Source organism: Rattus norvegicus, chromosome 1 (assembly GCF_021556685.1).
Source record: "Rattus norvegicus strain SHRSP/BbbUtx chromosome 1, alternate assembly SHRSP_T2T, whole genome shotgun sequence".
In the NCBI taxonomy this organism is placed as follows: Eukaryota; Metazoa; Chordata; class Mammalia; order Rodentia; family Muridae; genus Rattus; species Rattus norvegicus.
Genome location: NC_141534.1, coordinates 270,599,363 through 270,617,605, shown reverse-complemented (window position 1 = coordinate 270,617,605; position 18,243 = coordinate 270,599,363). Strand labels below are relative to the sequence as shown.

At 45.9% G+C, this 18,243-nt stretch overlaps 1 protein-coding gene across 3 annotated transcripts in view; it reads right to left on the bottom strand.

Annotated features, from left to right (window-relative positions):
• Nucleotides 1-18,243, bottom strand: part of Atrnl1 (attractin like 1) — a 543,698-nt gene that overhangs the window by 50,676 nt on the left and 474,779 nt on the right.

Genomic DNA, 18,243 nt, shown 5'->3' with positions numbered 1-18,243 from the left:
ATTGGCTGATTATTACTACAATATCTATTAAAATCTATATTCTATAATTACAGAACAAGACAACAATAAATTCCATGAGCGCCTGTCCTATTGGCTGATTATTACTATGATATCTATTAAAATCTATATATCTATAATTATAGAACAAGACATTAATAAATTCCATGTCAGTACGTAAGGAGGGCTTCACTGGGAGAGCCATGTGGTTTTCATGCAGTTCGGGCGTTTGCTAGCCATGTGACAGCCAAAGAGGAGAGCAGCCTGCTCTATGTGGATGAGCTGCTTGTGACTAGAGGAACAGTTGCTTATATTACAACCCGTATCACACCACCATCATCCACACAGCAGGAAGTAACATGGTCAGATTATTGTGTGAGGTCAGAACAGGGATGACCCGACTGAGAAGCTTAGAGAAGGTTCTCTGAGGAAGATGTAGTCAAGCCGGGATCTCGAGGACACGGGAGACGTACACAGTGAGTGCACAGTGCTGAGGGAGTGGAGTCTGAGGAGGTTTCTCCCATCGAGAATATGGTCCTACACAGGCATGAAGGGTGTGATATCAATCAACACACTGAAAATTTTTATCTTTGTTATACAGGCCATGGCAACTCATGAGAATGTTTTATGCAAGATGGTGAGAAGACACGATATATGCACCGAGGAGTACCCTGTTGTTCACAGGATATAGATGGGAGGTTATGGACGGAAGGAGGGGTTGATCATGAAGACAATGGAGAGAGAGGGGGGGTGACTTTAATTCTTTTTAAACCTTAATTTTAATGATGGTTCTTAAACCCCTTAACCTCCCTTCTAGCCCACCACCCACCAGGGGTAGTAGAAAAGAAAGGCTATGGGGAAGTGGGCCCATTTAGAAATGGTTTTGTGGAGAAAATCCCACCTGTGTTGTCAGGCACAGGTCAGCAGTGGCAGCTCGATCCACTGGATCAACTAGTAAACACTTCACAGATACACCAAGAGTCTAATTTGGTAGAGTTGGGATAACACACACAAATCAGCAGTGGCAACACTACCTAGCAGAAACAGTCAGGCCTCAGCCTTGGCACAAGCCAGTAGGAGGGACCAGGGCCAACAGGAACTCCAGAGAAAGTTCTCGGCTGTGTCTCTCTCGACAAAACTAAGATCAACGAAGACTTGAGACCAACAACTGTTACACAACTAACTGGAGTAAAAAAAACCAAATCTGAGACCAGTGCTGTGGTCTGAACGTTTGTGTACCCTAAACTCACAGATTAAAGTCTGACCTCAGAGGGGGCGGTGAACATTAATTAGATCAGGGAGATGTGTAGGGGTGGTGCTGATGCTAAGGTCCTGTACTCCAACTGGTTCTTGATCTGTCAGTAAAGAAGCCATGGGCCAATTACTGGGTGGAAGGAATAGGCGGAACTTCCAGGTCCCTGGAGGAAAAAAAGCTCAGGAGGGAAGAGTTTGCCAGGCTTCTGATGGAGAGAAGTTGACCAGACTTGTGAAATCTCGAAAGGGAGTGGCCATGCAGGTTGCTCCTACAGGTGGGGATGTAACTGAGCAACTAAATTTAGGGCAGGTGGGAGGGGCAGAGATAGGAATATTAATTAACAAGGGCACACTTTTCCAGGTGGGAGAGAGTAGCATCCAGCACTTGGGTTAGAAGGCAGGTTGAAAACGAGCAGAGTGTGTGTGTGTGTGTGTGTCTGTGTGTGTGTGTGTGTGTGTGTGTGTGTGTGTCTGTGTGTGTCTGTGTGTGTCTGTGTGTCTGTGAGTGTGTGTGTGTCTGTGTGTGTGTCTGTGAGTGTCTGTGTCTGTGAGTGTATGTGTGTGTTTTATCCACAGATTCAAGGGAAGCTGGGTGAAGACTGGTAGTGGCCTGTTCCTGGAGCTTAGGCAGGATAGCAAAAAGCTACACACAACATAGATGGAGGCCTTGTGATGAGTTTAGTGCTGTGTAAAGGGTCTGGAGACCTGCCCTGCTTCACCCAGCACGTGAAGACATAGTGAGATTTCCTTCTGATAGGTGAGCTCAACAGAAACTGACCCTGCTCCTGCTTTGGTTTTCAGCGACACTCAGGAGAGGCATGAAAAGATAGAGGCCTTTGGTTTTTGGGCCACCCATATTTAAAGTGTTCTGTTATAGGAACTCAAATGAGCTAAAGCAAAGCCACTGCACTTGAGGTAACTTCGGGAGAGCCAGGAGGATGAAGTGGTGAGGCAGCCAGCTCCCTCGTTCTTAGAACAGCGGATATGAGCTCAGCTCACCTGGAGACCATGTTAAGATGCTTACTCTGGTCCAGGAGGTTTGAGATGGAGTCTGTATTTCTAAATTACTCATAGACACTGGCAATGTATGAACAATGCACACGGCACTTATGCCATAAATGTTTGTAAGAGGAAAACCATGAAAAGTACCAAACAAATCTAAGGGCCACACTAAGAAAATGTAACTTGAAGAATCTGCTCTCCTGATTTATAGGAATGTCAAAGCCTCAGACTATAACATTTGAGAGCATCCTTAGTATCTCAGAAATCTCTCTCTAAAAAACCCAATTTATTATAAGTGTACTAAATTTATATATAAATCTATGCATAGTGATGTCATGATGAGAACAACCACCACAACAACCACAACAAGCACCACAACAACCACAACTACAACCACAACTATAACCACCACCACAAGCACAGCAACAATCACAACAATAACAACAAATACCCAGGTCTGATTAGAGAGAAATTAATAGACCTCTGTCTTGGTTAGGGTTACTACTGTTGACAAAACACTGTGACCAAAAGCAAGGTGGGGAGGAAAGGGTTTATTCGGCTCACACTTCCATATCCTAGTTCATCACTGAAGGGAGTCAGGACTGGAACTCAAACAGGAAAGGAACCTGGAGGCAGGAGCTGATGCAGAGGACATGGAGGGGTGCTGCCTACTCGCTTGCTCCCCCTGGCTTGCTCAGCCTGCTTTCTTATAGGACCCAGGACCACAACGAACTGGGTCTTCCCCATCGATCACTGATTTAGAAAAAATGTCCTGCAGTTGGATCTTTCAGAGGCGTTTCCTCAGTTGAGGCTCCCTCCTCTCTGATGACTCTAGCTTGTGTCAAGTTGACAGAGACTAACAGTATACACATCATACCAGCACACACTAGACATAGACAGACAGACAGACAGACAGACAGACAGACAGACACACACACACACACCAAGAAAGCCATCAAATAGACAAAAATGATCATTGCAACGCATCAGGTCACAGCAGTCTTATGAATGTTCAAGGTGGGCGTCAGATTTAACTGCTAAGGACATAACTTCACCCAGCCTCCTTCTCCAAGAAGAATGAGATCATCCTGGGGATAGAGTAATTTAAGAACATTGTTTGGAATGGATGATCTTTGTGATGCTTTCAGGAAAATATTCTTTCAGAGGACTGTCATTCGATGATTGCAGTGACAGATCTCCACAGGGCTGGGGAGACGACCCAAGTGGGAAAGTTCTGTTGTAAAAGTATAAGGACACAAGTCCGGTTCCCCGCACTTGTGTAGAAGTCAGGCACACTTTTTACCCCAATTCTGGGGAGGTAGAGACGAGATCTCTGGGATTTGCTGGCCAGCTGGCCTAGCCTGCTCAGTGAGGTCTAAGTCACAGAAACCTTGTTTCAAAATATAGGGTGGGCAGTTCCTTTGGAACAACACCTGAGACTGTCCTCTGGTCTCTATACATATGTGTAGACAGGCGTTTACACGCATGTATCAATATGTGTGTACCTGCACATAAATAGACACACATAAATAAACAGAAACCAAGCAAAACTATTAGGAACTATGAGCATTACGATGCATATTATGGAAAACACTTGGCTGAAATGCTCATGATGCAATACTGTAAAGAAGAAAGATATGGTATCACATGGGTGTGTGTGTGCATATGTGCAGTGAGGTTACATCGGAAAAGAGATTCCAACTATAGACGACGAAGAGTTAATAGCACCGTGAGATTATACGTGATTTTGATTGTTTCTCTGAATAGTTTGAAATATTTAATAGACTTTCTCTGGCACATTTTCATCTGTGCTGTGATCAGATAAAAACTTCTTTTTTAAAGAATCTGAACACAAAGCGTGCGACACAAACCGACTGGATTTAATAGCTTACCCGGTGAGATGCCTGGGAGTATTTGTTATCTGATGTGCACGAGGAAGGGGGGGAAAGTAAGGTTTGCTTAATACAACTCAGCCCTAGTGTGCGCCAAACCAGGATGGACGCCTTCTGGGGGTGGAAGGCAGCATCTCCACCCTTCAGGAGCTCGCGTTATATTATAAATTCTCGATGCAGCCAACAGTCTCCTTGGGAACAATGGGATGTCTAGTGAGATGTGATTCTTTGAACCTGTTTATTTGTTTACTTGTTTATTTATCGGATAAGACACACAGTGTGGTCTCTACTTGTACAGTCGCTGCTCATCACTTAATTATATAGCTAATGCTGTGGATTACAATAGAGTACACACAGATGTAATTATAGGATAAGTACCCAGTAATTTCTATTCTCTAAAGTGAAGCCTGAATGTTAACTAGCTTTAAGCATATTACTGTAGGTGCAATTATCAGGTAATCTTTGGGAATGTGTACCTTTTGGATCGGCGTTTATTGAGGAAACTCTACGTCGTTAGCTAGGAATATGACTTTTTAAGAAGCTGCAGACCTTTGTGCCAGGATATAAAGAAAGAATAATTAGAGAAGCCAATTTCACTGTCATCCTACGGGTATTGCTCTATCCCCGTTGTTCTCTAGCAATTCTGTCCCTATAAATGTTCAATTATTCACTATTCCTGGCTACCTGGGAGATTTGGAAAGCCTGCCTCTGAGCTGCGTCCCCCAAATACAAAACACCCTCAGAAGCCAAGCCCATCAAACTGAACCTGTCTCCAGCAGTTTGCATTTAAATATGAAATCGCGATGGAGAGTCCAGGTGGCAACGTTTTTTGCTCCAGCAGCTGCAGCACCGACACAGGGATTCAAAAGCCCAAGCCCAGCAGATTAACGAGTCCCCATAATATTATCTCTGTAACGTGCAATTTGTTCTCAACGATAATTAGATATTTAGAGAGAGACGTAATTAGGGGAAGCGCCGTGATGCTGCTTTTAGTTGTTGTTGTTTGCAGAGACTCTCCTGACAGTCGAGACTCTGCCGCGGGAGCTTGGAGCTTCGGCTAGTGGAGCTCTCTGCGCTGCCCATGTTGAGAGGAAGCTTAAAAGTTCTGCATGGTGAATAAAACCCCTCCAATTGGTGTGTAGGAGCGCCCATGCTTGAAAACAGTATTTGTTTATATGTGCCTCAGAAACACCCAGCCAGCTCAAGAGGAAATGAGGTAAATTCCTGTTTCTGCTTCCTCCTGGAATGACAAAGGTTGAGACAGCCCGGTGCAGGTAAGGTCCCATTGGAGCGTCCTCTGACTCTCGGTGACAGTGAGTTTCTTCTTTGCTTTACATCTAGTATTGCTGTCAGCAGTCTATGTTGTTGCTGTTCCAGAGTCTATGTGTCTATACGCAGAGCTTCCCTGGAATTTTGTTTACAGAATCAACGACTTGGCTCCTTCTACTCAGTGGAGTCAATACCAGGCCGTCTCAGATGTCGTTTTTCCATGCTCACTGGCAGTGTCCCCTCCCTCCAGGACCTGAGCAGACCCACTGTGTGTGGAACAGGTTGGAGGCCCTCATCCAGGCAGAAGGTCCAAACCTTAGCAACACCATTCTCTGAAGTCAGAGTTCTTCCTGCAGCACCAGGATGCCCTACATCTCTACTCCTCAAGTTCAGTTAATAAGCAGACCATTAGCACCATTCATACGTTTTCTCCTTATAGTCATGGGCTGGAGAGACCTTCAGTGGTTGAGAGCGCTTGCTGCTCCTACGGGGGACCCAGGTTCAGGTTCTAGCAGCCACAACGGGAGGCTCTCAACCCCCATCTCTCTAGCTCTTCAGGGATCTGATGCCCTTTTCTGTCCTCTACGGCCACCTTCATGCACATGATGCACACTTATATACTCTGTCTCTCTCTCTCTGTCTCTGTCTCTGTCTCTGTCTCTGTCTCTCTCTCTCTCTCTCTCTCTCTCTCTCTCTCTCTCTCTCTCTCTCACACACACACACACACACAAAATCAACCTTTAGAAACATTCCTCGTGCAACCTTACCGTGCTCCTCCAGCGGCTGGCTTACTTTGTCTGTCTTCATGGATGTTCAATTTATAACAACAATTTATTTAGCCAATTATTGTGTACAAGGGATATACGATTGTTACCAATTATATTTTTAATAACTGTTTAGGGTTATTTCAAACTTTTAGCTATTAGCTATTATATGTTATATAGTCGTAAACACTCGTATAAACCCTTTGGTGACTGTATAGTCCTCGTTGTGTGGGGGAGGTGACTAAAGATGGAATTTCCCTGCTAACTTCTGAAAGTGGTCGTGCTTAAAAAGGAGGAGATATTTTTATCATCGTCGTCGTCATCATCATCATCATCATCATCATCATCATCATCACTAATACAGGTGTGTCTGAGATCATCATCATCATCATCATCACTAGTACAGGTGTGTCTGAGATGCTCTGTTGGAGTTCCCAGTCAGTGTGAGCTCCCTCCACAGTATGAAGAGATTCTTTCCTGGGCATGCTTCTCAGATGAGTTTGAAGAATGTCCTGGGCCTACAGGTGCCTCCTTCCATCTGCACAAAGCCTAACCGAGATCTGTTGTTCCATACAGTGGGAATGTGTGATTAAGGAGAGCTGTAGGCTTATGTCCTAGATACTCCATTGCAGCAGTGTGGTTTCTGTATGAGCTTTATGGGCGAGGACATGGACAGTGTACAGTTGGACCCAGAGAGTTCAGACAGAGCTAAAGTAACAAGGCTCATTTGAAATGATCAAGACTAACCAGTGCCTGCTAGGAGGCAGGGAGCACAAAAGGATAGCTTTCTGTTAGGCCTGTCTCTCCGTGTGCACCACATGCCCAGCTCTGCTGGGATCCACATGCTCATTAATGCTAAGTACTGATCGCGGGACACTTGCTGGTTACCAACTGTGCTAAGACCTTGGTATGTTTGTACTGGTATATTTGGTATATTTGGTGTCATTGAAGTATTAGGGTGGGAGCCTGGGAAAATAATACAACCTGTTAAGAAGAACGAACTTTGTCTTGTCAGGAATGAGCCCTCAGAATCCATCGGTGACAAAATGGGTGGCTGTGCACTTGAGAGATACTCTAGAGAGTGAACTAGCGGAGGCAAACATGGAGGTCAGGACAGACATACATCTAGAGACAAACAATAAATGATAGGACAGTGAGATGTATGTGGAAGGAAGACCTTCAGACTGGTCACACGGATAGCTCCAGGGCTGAGACAGCACAGAGCCTTCAAACCCCTGGCTGCATTTATAAGATGGACACAGCAGAGAGATCTGAGGTGGCCAGTCTGCAGTAGGGCTTCATCCAGGACAGCCCTCTTACTTTGTGAAGCACAGGGACGGTCTTTGAGAAATCAGAAGTGGGTTCCTCAACACTAGAGCTTGGCTGAACTTAAAGGTTCAGGGCTAGTCAAAATGTTGGTCAGGTAAGTCAGAGAGAGGTCAGGAAATAAAGGTATGGGGGAGGAAGCTATACAATGAAGTTATGGCGCTCACAGGAAGGAGCAACCATTGTGTTACTGTCTCTCAAGGGGCTACCAGCAGGGTGCTGCAAAAGTTCTGAAGAGCCAGTCACTGAGCAGGAATTCCGGACAGGGGTGACTGTTGAGCTGAGGAAGAGTACTACATTTGTTCAAAGGCAATGGGAGCTACTGGTGGCCTTGGTGACGGAAGGCTCAGTATGAATGTGGGCGGGGTAGTATGGTGATGGAGGAGGCAGGCTCAGGGACTGCGGGCAAGCATACATTGCCTTGAGCCCCAAAGTGAGGAAGGTCTTGAGTGGATGCCAGCAGCCCTGAAGAGACAAGAGGAGAACCGAGGCCAATGGCAGCCCCACAAGCATGTGAGCCGTCACCTCTGGGGGGACCTCTCAAGGGGTCCAGAGACTCAGGAAATACCTTGGTCAGGGGCCTCACAGCTATACACCCAGAGCCTCTGCTTTCAGTTTCCATGAGAGAGTAACCCTCACCCTGAGATACTGTGATCCACTTCCTCTTCCAAGGAGCTCTGGCACCATCATGCCCTTTGTGACAACTTGTTTCCCATCTTTATGCCTCAGTTTCCCATTCCAAAGCAGGTCCTGTCAAAGCTAGCATGTGACTCAAGACGAGCTACCTACCTCCTTTTGGGATCTCTGATACCATTTCTAGGGAGATGTGTGAATCGGATGACCTTGGCCTCCCCTTGGGTCCAGGAAGGCAGCCAACTGGGCATTTGGGAGGCCAGAAAGCTGGGCTGGGAATGCGTGAGAGATAAGGTTTAACTACGCTGATACAATGCTTGGGACAACATCCAATATGGCGGCCGATGAGACACCACAGAGGGTGAAGGCACTTGCTATGCAAGCCTGGAGATCTGAGCGGCATTCCTGGAACCCACACACAGGTGCTCAAAGAGAACCCATCCCCTAAAGTTGCCCTTTGACCTCCACACGCATGCATGATGTGCATGCCCTCCCTCACATGCTAAGAAGAGGAGAATCCAACAAAGAAATGATGGATGGGCAGCTGGTCGGGTTTTTACAACCGGCTATGTTCCCCTGGACCCTGAGAGGGCCTCTTCTCTGTCACGGGTCTCCATGACCACAGCTGGGATTCCCTTGACTTTCTCCTGAGGATATGCTTTCCTTGGCTAGGCTTGGGCTAATACTGTCACAGGTCCCTGGGTCCTCGCAAAAGCTTTCCATATACAGATCTACCTCAGGCTGACGTCCCTGAAAGCCTAGGTGAGCACTGCACTCAAAGACTTGGGAGAGGTGACTGTCTCCTAGGAAGCAGTTGGTCCTGCCTGTGGCTACTGTTACCTCACGTCCCCATTCACTGGCTGTCGTCTCTGTGTTAACTTTCAACATCTGGAGGGGTTGTGATTTCAAGCTTCTGCAAGTGTCCCTGGCCCCTACTGCCCCGCCTGACTCCCAGCTTCACTTCCAGAATGTTCTATCACATCCCCCTCCCATCATCACAGCTTCTTCTCGGCTGCTGCGAATTCTCAGAGTTCATGAGTAAGCACTGCTCAGTGTCCGGGTGAAATTGCTCTCTTTGCCATTCCCGAACCACAGTTTGCTTGAGGGGTTGGGAGATGAAATTCCCCACCAGGTTCGGGTGTGATGCTGGTGCAGGAAGTGTCCTGTGGGGCAGGGAGGTGACTCAGTTGGTGAAGTCATTGTTGTATAATGTGAAAATCTGGGTTTTGGATCCCAAAACTGTATGAGGGTGGGCATGGTGGCTCATCCTTGTGCTTTGGGGCAGGGGGATTTTGGGAGCTCCCTGGCCAGCCAGTCTTGCTTGGTCTTCAGCAAGAGACCCTATCTTAAAATTATAAGGTGTGCTTCCCATCAGTGGGGAGGAATTCACCTAAGCCGTGCTAAAGACAGGAGGGATGAGAGACCCTTCAAATGAGAGGATGCACTTTTCCTTATCAGAATTCTGCCTGCCCCCATCCACCGAGTGTGTGCAGTCCCACTGCGCTGTCCTGGAGTTTGGTTACGGCTGCCACTTTCTGAGTCCTGACTCAGAATACCATTTTCTCCCTTCTTGTCTCTTTCTGATGCTAGCCAGAGCCCAAGTATGCACCCTCCATTACTCTGGGCGTTCTCACTGTCCTCGGGAGCAGTCTGTCCTCTCTCCCACATGATCCTTTGAAAGTAACGTGGCTCCTCCTCTTCCAGTTCTCCATGTGCAGCTGAGATTTACAGCTTGCCTGCCCTGGCAGGTTTTCTTTTAAAGACTAATAAAGCTGTTCTCAAGATTAAGATGAGAGAGAGAGAGAGACAGAGAGAGACAGAGAGACAGAGACAGAGAGACAGAGAGAGACAGAGAGAAACAGAGAGACAGAGAGAGACAGAGAGATGTTATGGGCCGGAATGAAGCAAGACCTGAAATTGATTTGGCATTTTCTTGCAGAGCAAGGGTCTTCCATTTCTTCTGCACACCAGAATTACACATAAATGGTCTTCAAACTAGATCTGTAGCACCTGACGGAGGTGTGGCCCCGTGGCACTTCCGTCGCAGCTGGTCCACGTAGGAGGGAAGGCTCCTCTGCACTAACTATCTCACCCCCGCCTGTCCCCCACTCTAGATGGCAAGCATCCTGAGGTAGGCCTGGTACCTAGCACAGTGCTTTGAGTACACTCACATCAGTAAGACGTTTTCAGTACAGGGATGAATAGACATGCTTCCTACCTGCCGAGGGAGACACATCTCCAAGTCTCCAGAGAGAAGTTAAGCCAACATAGCACTTGTGTAGATGCACACTTGGCTGAAGTACTTCAAGTTAACTGTGTAAAATTTGGTTACTGCTTATATTAAATAGGATTTAAATATTGCCAAACAGTACTTTTGTTCCCGCAGCTCAAATGATCTCATCCAGTTATTATCAGGAGGGTATGTGGACTTCAACACACTCTGTCAACTCCTTTTACTACAGACCATTTGGTTTATTTTCAAAATTAGGAGGCAAAGGAATGGGGTTTTTGGTATTTTCATTATTTGTCCTTGTCTGTCCTCTCCTAATCCGTCCTCCCATGTCCCACTCGCCTCCATGCCCTCAACATCCCCCACTGTCATGCTCCAGGGTCCCCCTCCTTCCTAAAGCCCCTCCCCATCTTGGGGTTCCTTTGTATTTCATGGCTTACACCCATACTCACACCCACATATACAAAATTAAAGCTGAGATCCGTAAGCAAGAGAGAACACGTGGCACTGTCTGAGTCTAGGTCACTTCATTTAATATAATAATTATTACCATTTTCTTGATGATTCTATGATTTTATTTTTCTTTATAAATGAATAAAATTCCTCTCTCTTTCTCTCTCTCTGTGTGTATGTGTGTGTGTGTGTGTGTGTACACCACATGCTCACCATCCATTCATCTGTTGATGACCATCTAGGCTGATTCCACCCATTCCTTTGTTACTTGAACAGGGCAGCAGGAACACGTGCGCAGGCCTCTTTGTGCTAAGACAGAGCCTTCTGGTGTGTGCTGTGCCTGGGGTGGTGTGGCTGGGCCACATAGTTTTAGTTTACTTCTTGAAGAAGCCTCTGTGTGCATTTCACATGGCTGTGCTAGTTTACACTCCTAGCAGCAGTGGCTAAAAGTTCCTCGCCCCCAACGTCCTCACCAGTTTTTTTCTTGAGATAGAATCTCAAAGTAGTTATAATTTGCATTTCCATGGTGGCTAAGAATGCTGAATACTTTAAGAAGTATTTATTGGGCAGCAAGTTTCTTCTTTTGAGAGCTGTCCGTCTCTTCGGCTCATTACGTTTATCGATCATCAGCTTTGCTTTTTGCTTGTTTGATTTGTTCAGCTCTTTACATATGTGAGATAGTAACCCTCTGCTGACATATAGCTGCTGACTTTTGCTAGCTCATTATCACTCTCCTTTTCTGGGCTCATGACTATATACATCCATCCATAAGCACATGCTGGGGTATCTGAATCGAGTCCACTCACTCTCATTCTCTAAAGGTGAAGTTTCACCATCTCTTAAATGCCTTTGGTCTAAGAAGATCTATACACTTCTCCCTGTGATTTCTACAGTCATCTCTTTAGACTCAGGGAGGTTAACAGGCTGGCTCATCTCCAGCCATGTGTATTGGCTACAGATTTTTCAGGGGATGGGGATAGGATACATTGTAACACAGTGCTGTCTCCATTGCTAGTTAAAGCAACAATGTGGCTTCGGTTCTACTGAGAGTCATGTCCCCAGTGTAACCTGACTCTTAGCTACACAGATCCTCTCCCTTCAATTTTGTTCTCCCGCTTCTAAGAGCCCGGAAATACATTCTACGGTGATGGCTTCTCAGAGAAGAGTCTATTATGATACACCAGTTACTCATTTCAGTTTGCAATTGCTTATAGAGCACGGAAGTTGTGTGACTCTTGGCTCAGATTCACAAGGCAGAAAATTTACTGTACTCTCTTTCTAATTGTCTACTATTCCTTTTAAAGAAAAAAAATCATTCTAGATAAATTGTTTAGCTGAAGTGGTAGAAATGTTTTAAACAGAGAAAAAATGTTTCCTTTCCTGGAACTGTCAGAGAGTTTTCTAATTAAAACACAGTAGACTTATGGCTAAAAGAACACTCAGAGAGCAAAGGCTAGAATTTAATTTACTGCCACTTAAAGAAGCAAATTACGAAAACACTTTAAAATTATTCCAAGTGTGCATTATCTTAGCAATTAATTAATTGTGCACATCACTGTCAGATCTCTGACTCTGCTGTATGCATTCGTTTGCCACATTTCTCTGTCTACAGCGCAGTCTCCTTATCCCCGACATGGAGGTTTCACTTCAGAGAACTGTAACCGCAAAAACCAATTACTAACCGAGCAAACATCGGCAGAGGCGCGAGCTTCTGAACAGCACAGGAAGTGGTAGTTGTGGAAGTCCTGTATTCATTGGGAATGTGGGTATCCTGGTATCTACTGCCCAGACAAAGATGGACAAAACGGAATATGGCACTCAAGGGATGAGCACACACTTCTTGCCAGGTGCAGAATTAAACACTCCATAAACATCACGTCCTCTGGTTCTTTCCCAAGGGGTAGATGGTCATATTCCTATTATGCAAGGTAAGCACTGAACCTGAGAAAAGCTGTATTTCCCCAGGGTAGAATGCCCAGGGAGCAAGGGATTTGTGCTCCTCCCACTGAAGACTCGAAGCTCTGACCTTCTGGCGTTTCCCACTTAGCTGACCTTACATGCCCTGTGTGCAGAGAATACTTGATACTTGAATCTCTTTCCATCTCAACCTTTTCCGAAAATGTATGCCAAATTCTTACTCCCAACTGCAAGATGCCCAGTGCTGGCCCTTTTAAATGGTCTCTCTCACTGGATCTTTTCCTACCCAAGCCCTCAAGTCTTAAGAGGCTGGCTTTGTCCAGGCTGCTGACTCAGGGAATCAGTTTTGCCAAGGAACACAAGAAACTTGAGGTTCAGGTCCTACCATGTCTCTGGAATGCCATCAACCAACCCCAGGGTCTCTATAAATCTGCCTCACTCTCTAGACAATATCTTCAAATTAGTCTTGGCCTGGTTAATTTCTGTTTGGACTTCAAATCTTCTGCACAGGGCCCTATCCTCCAAAAGGGCAGGTCCAGGCAAGCTTTGTACACTGGTCAGCAGCACATGGCTGGTGCTATGTATAAATGAAGATAATGTTCTAAGCAAACCTTTAGTACAGCACACGTGCTTGACACGTCTAGGCAATGCTCACATTGGGAACATGAATGAGCTCTGCTTAGGTCACCAACTCCTAGCGTTGCTGTATACTGCCTCCTTCTTCAGGACTTATATCTTGGTTTGGGATTTCTTTTGGAAAACGTGACCCTGAACTTAATCCTCTCTCCTCTCATCTCCCAGAATAAGTTAATGCCAAGTGCTGATCTTCAGGGTAATTCCAGCAGATTGTTCATTTTTTTTTTCAACTGGGGCTGGACATGGTGGCATATGCCTTTATTCCTAGCAGTATGGTGGCCTAGACAGGTGGATCTCTGTGACTTCAAAGCCAGCCTGGACTACATAGTGAATTCCAAGTCAGTTTGGACTACATAGTGAGTTCCAAGCCAGCCAAGGCTACATATAAACCTTCATCTGTACTGGCTAGTTTTGTGTGTCAACTCAACACAGGCTGGAGTTATCACAGAAAGGGAGCCTCAGTTGTAGAAATGCCTTCTTGAGACCCAGCTGTAAGGCATTTTCTCAACAAGTGGTCAAGGTGGGAGGACCCAGCCCATTGGGTTTGGTGCCGTACCTGGGCTGGTGGTCTTGGGTTCTAGAAGAAAGCAAGCTGAGCAAGCCAGGGAAAGCAAGCCAGTAAGAAACATCCTTCCATGGCTCCTGCTTCCTGACCTGCTTGAGTTCCAGTCCTGACTTCCTTTGGTGATGAACAGCAATGTGGAAGTGTAAGCTGAATAAACCCTTTCCTCCCCAACTTGCTTCTTTGTCACAATGTTTGTGCAGGTATAGAAACCCTGACTAATACAACATCCAAAAAATTCAACTATAGAAGAGTTCTCAAGTCAAGTTGTACTAAGAACATTGCTATTAGAGGCTAGAGAGATGGCTTAGTTGTTAAGAGAACTGGATGCTCTTCCAAAGGACCTGGGTTAGATTCCCAGCAACCACACATATAATGACTTGTGTAACTCCAGTTCCACGGGGTCTGATTTCCTTTTCTGGCCTCCACTGGCACTGATGCTGTGGTACACAGACATGGGGATACAGGAATTTACTAGTCACCTTTATTTGGCTCTGTCACAGTCTTACTAACCCTTTTTGCAAACCCCCTGGATGCTCTTTGTGTCTAGAACATTATTCTCTTAGATTGCTCTGCAGTGTTCATAGCTGATCTCTACTGATTCTTTTCTTCCACTGATAGCCCTGTTCATGATATAATGCAAATCTTATTTTCTTAAAACTAAATTTTATCTCACGTCTCAGCTCAAAATCCATAATATCGTGGTTTGCATTGGATTCCATTAAACCCCTGGTAGTGAAGGCCTTCTCAATATCTCAGTATCTTCTCTCATTCAGGATGCTCTGCTCGGATGCTGGACAGGTCTGGCATATCAGTCAAAAAAAAAAAAAAAAAAAAAAAAGCCCACGTTCTTCTCTTCCTCTCGTATCAGAGACAGGAGATTCACTTATTGTCAACATGGAGAACTGCACTTTCCTTAATAGCAGCAATTCCTCTGTGCTCCTGAAGAGTTTTGATGGCTGATTTCCTTCTTCAACAGTGCCTGATATTTGGGAAATGCTCTCTCAAGATGTATCTAAGGATTAACAATATATTCTCAACTTCCCTAGTCAGTACCAAATGGCAACCCAAGAAAGACAAAGGTTCAAGGACACTAGGGAAAGAGTCTCCTTGCATGAGACAGGCTCTCCCGATGTTGAAAGATATGGGAGCATAGATTTACAATAGTACAGGGCAGTCATGGGGTTCCTGTAAGCTTGGAAGTGCTTAGGCCACAGAAGCAAGGTTCCTCTACACCTAGACTCTGCCTTCTAAGGAAGCCATGATGTAGGGTCAAGAGGGTGTCATCAACATCATAAATCACAGCAGATCAACAGATCCTTTGAAGTCACCTTGGGAGAGAGCTTTGGCATCTACCCCAGTAAGGGGCACTGAATTGGCACAGGGGACATCTATGGAGGACAGAAGAGCTGTGCCATGTCAGCCCTGAGGCAATGCTATGTCATATGTTATCCCCGCACACTGTTGCTCTGGTAACACTCTGTGGTCCACAGAAGTGAATTATTAGCCAGCCTGGAAGCCAGTTTGCATCTGACTTAATACCCTTAATTGATCATGAAATTATTGAAAATCCTCTAATGTTTTTCTTACATAAAACTAAAATTAACACAATCATTAAACAAAATGTTCACATATTTCTGTGTGTACCCACCCCTCTGACGTTTTGATAAAGTGTTGAAAGATTCTGCTATTAAGGCTGGTCCACCATGTCAGGATCAGCTCTCTGAGCTCTGCGCAAAATGGAGGACTCCTTTTCTTAGAGGGGCTTCATCTTCTCTGCCTGACCTTGCTTGGAGAGTGTCTCTGAGCACAGATGCCTGATCTTATCTAGAGGAGGACCCTGCACAGAGTTTCCTGCAGGTGCTGCATGATTCAGCACATAAGTTCTGCTAAACCCTTACCAAGTCTAATAATTAGGTAGTGTGTCATGACCAATCAACCCTTCCCTTCTGTAATACCCCCACCCCCAAATCTGAAGAAAGTCAGCCTATGGCCAGAGTACAGGTTCACCTTCCTCTCTCCGGATAACCATTCCCATGCTAGCCAGTACTGTACATCCACCCTGGGAATCCCCACCTGCTCCCCACGATCTAGATCCCCACCTGCTCCCCACTATCTATATATACAGCCCTTGTTTACCCCAGCTAAGGTGCAGCTGTCTCGCTGAAGCAGATCCCCCCGACCTCCCTTTTGCTTCCCTTATTCTTCAGGGCCGGTAGCAACCAAGGAGAAGGAAGGGCCACTGATAACAAAAACTCAGAATGCTTAGCAGGGCAGATGACAGACCAAACTACTGAGCAAGAAAATGTCCGAAGCTATCCGAGGGCAAAAGTCTAAGAAAGTGTTTGCCTACGTGTTGCCATGACGCCTGGATGAAATGAATGACTTGTTTCTTCACAGCGGCTCAGGGCTGAGAGCCCGAGAGGGTGTGGTTGATGGGCGGGGGTGGGTGCACAGGAGGAAAGAGCTTAGTTCTCACATCACTGAGCGTGTGGCTCCTGACCTGGAAGGAAGGCTTGGCTGGTTTTCAACCCTACTCCCTCCCATTTATCTTGCAGAGGAATCCAGTGGGATGGGAAACACACCCAGGAGACTCTCCTGCCCTCTGGTGCTTTGGGGTCTATGTCTTGGACCCTGGTCATTCTCGCCTTGGCAGTGGCTTTCTCTCTGCTTGTGGCATTGCCCATGATTCACACAACAGTGCATTGCTGACAGTGCACGCCAAGGCTGTGTGAAGGTTACAGCCAAGCAAGAGGACGGAATATCACTCTGAAGCCAGCCGTATCAGGCACCCAGGCTTCAGTTGATGATGCTTGCTGTTACAGGGTATTGTCTCCTATCTCAGGGCACTTATCTCCCAAAGGGGAAAGCAATGGAAGCCAGTTAAATGCAAGCAGAAGGATGTTCTATAAATGGCCGGTAAACGGTGTTCACGGCTAGACTTCAGGAGGAGCAGCTAGGTTGTAACCAGAAAATTCCTACCAAGTCTAGGCTTCCCAGAATTCCAGCCTGATTTACATATGCAAACCAAGGAAATGTTTTACTCTGGGTTTGTCACTATTTATTTGACAAATGCTAGGAAAACTGGCGAAGTGAGGAAGCTGCTGGTTTACTGTTGCTTTCTCTGGGGTTCCTGCAGTCAGGGTGTAACAATATCTACAGGAAACTGCAAATACTCACTTTTTTTCAATTAGTTCTTGCCACACAGGCATTGCCTCCGCAGCCAGCTCCGGAAACAGGGCTTTTAGCATCTCTCAGGCTGCTCCACCCATGAGATAAGCCTAAGGTCCTGGCTAGTCTCCCCAGTAAGACTGGCTGCTCTGTCTTCTCAGCTCACCTGCTGGTGCTCATTTAACTCGGTTTGTGATGAGCTATCACTTTGTCTGTTTGAATCTTGAGTTGATATTAATGTATCTTTATCTTACGATTAACACGGTTCTGCCTTTTGTGACCCAGAGCTGGATTTTTCTTTGAGTGAGCTTGTCTAAATACCAACAGGCTCCGGACTGAGCAGAGCCCATTTCCGAATGTGCCCTGCGAGCTGGCACGGTCCCCATTAGGTTCTGAACTTTTAACAAGAGAAAGCACTGACATCTCTCCGTCAACATTTTCCGGGACTACAAATTGCTCATGCATTAGAAATTCTCCAGGAGCTGGCATGAAAAGGCTGGGAAGCGGGTGATTCTTGTGCGGCGGGTCTGCAAGTCAGGGTAATTTCAGAATACACCACATATGCCGAAAAGACGGCAGATGCAGGAATTGAATTTAACCATAGATGATAAGCCAATTTTCTCCAAACTCTGTAACTCAATAAGTCTTTAATGGCTTCTCAGATAAACAGATGTATGTCATCAAAAGGCACAGGATGATAAATCTGATTGGTGTCTGAAGAATTCGCACGGCTTTATCCCTGAATGAGCACTAAGAGAGAGGGGAGGGGATGACGCTTAAGCCCCAGCATGGGGGTTTAAATTATTTGCTCAGAAACAGTTGCATTTCCCAGTGGCATAATACTAAAAACAACAAGGACGGCAGCAACCAGGAAGGACGATACATCTTTTTAATTAGGCTGCTCCTTTTGAAGACGTACACTGTTTGGTCTAGCTGTGTTTACTCTGACTTAGTTGATTATTTTCATACAGACTTCCAAATATTCAATTACAGCCCCTTGGAAGATTATGGATTCCAATTATCCACGAGAGCCCAGACTTCAGACACTGAGGTCCAAGGCCACTTCTGCTGGTCAAGCGCTTCCTGCTTGTTCAGAGAGCTTCTTGGTGTCCGTGCAGCAAGGCTGTTTGCTTGGAA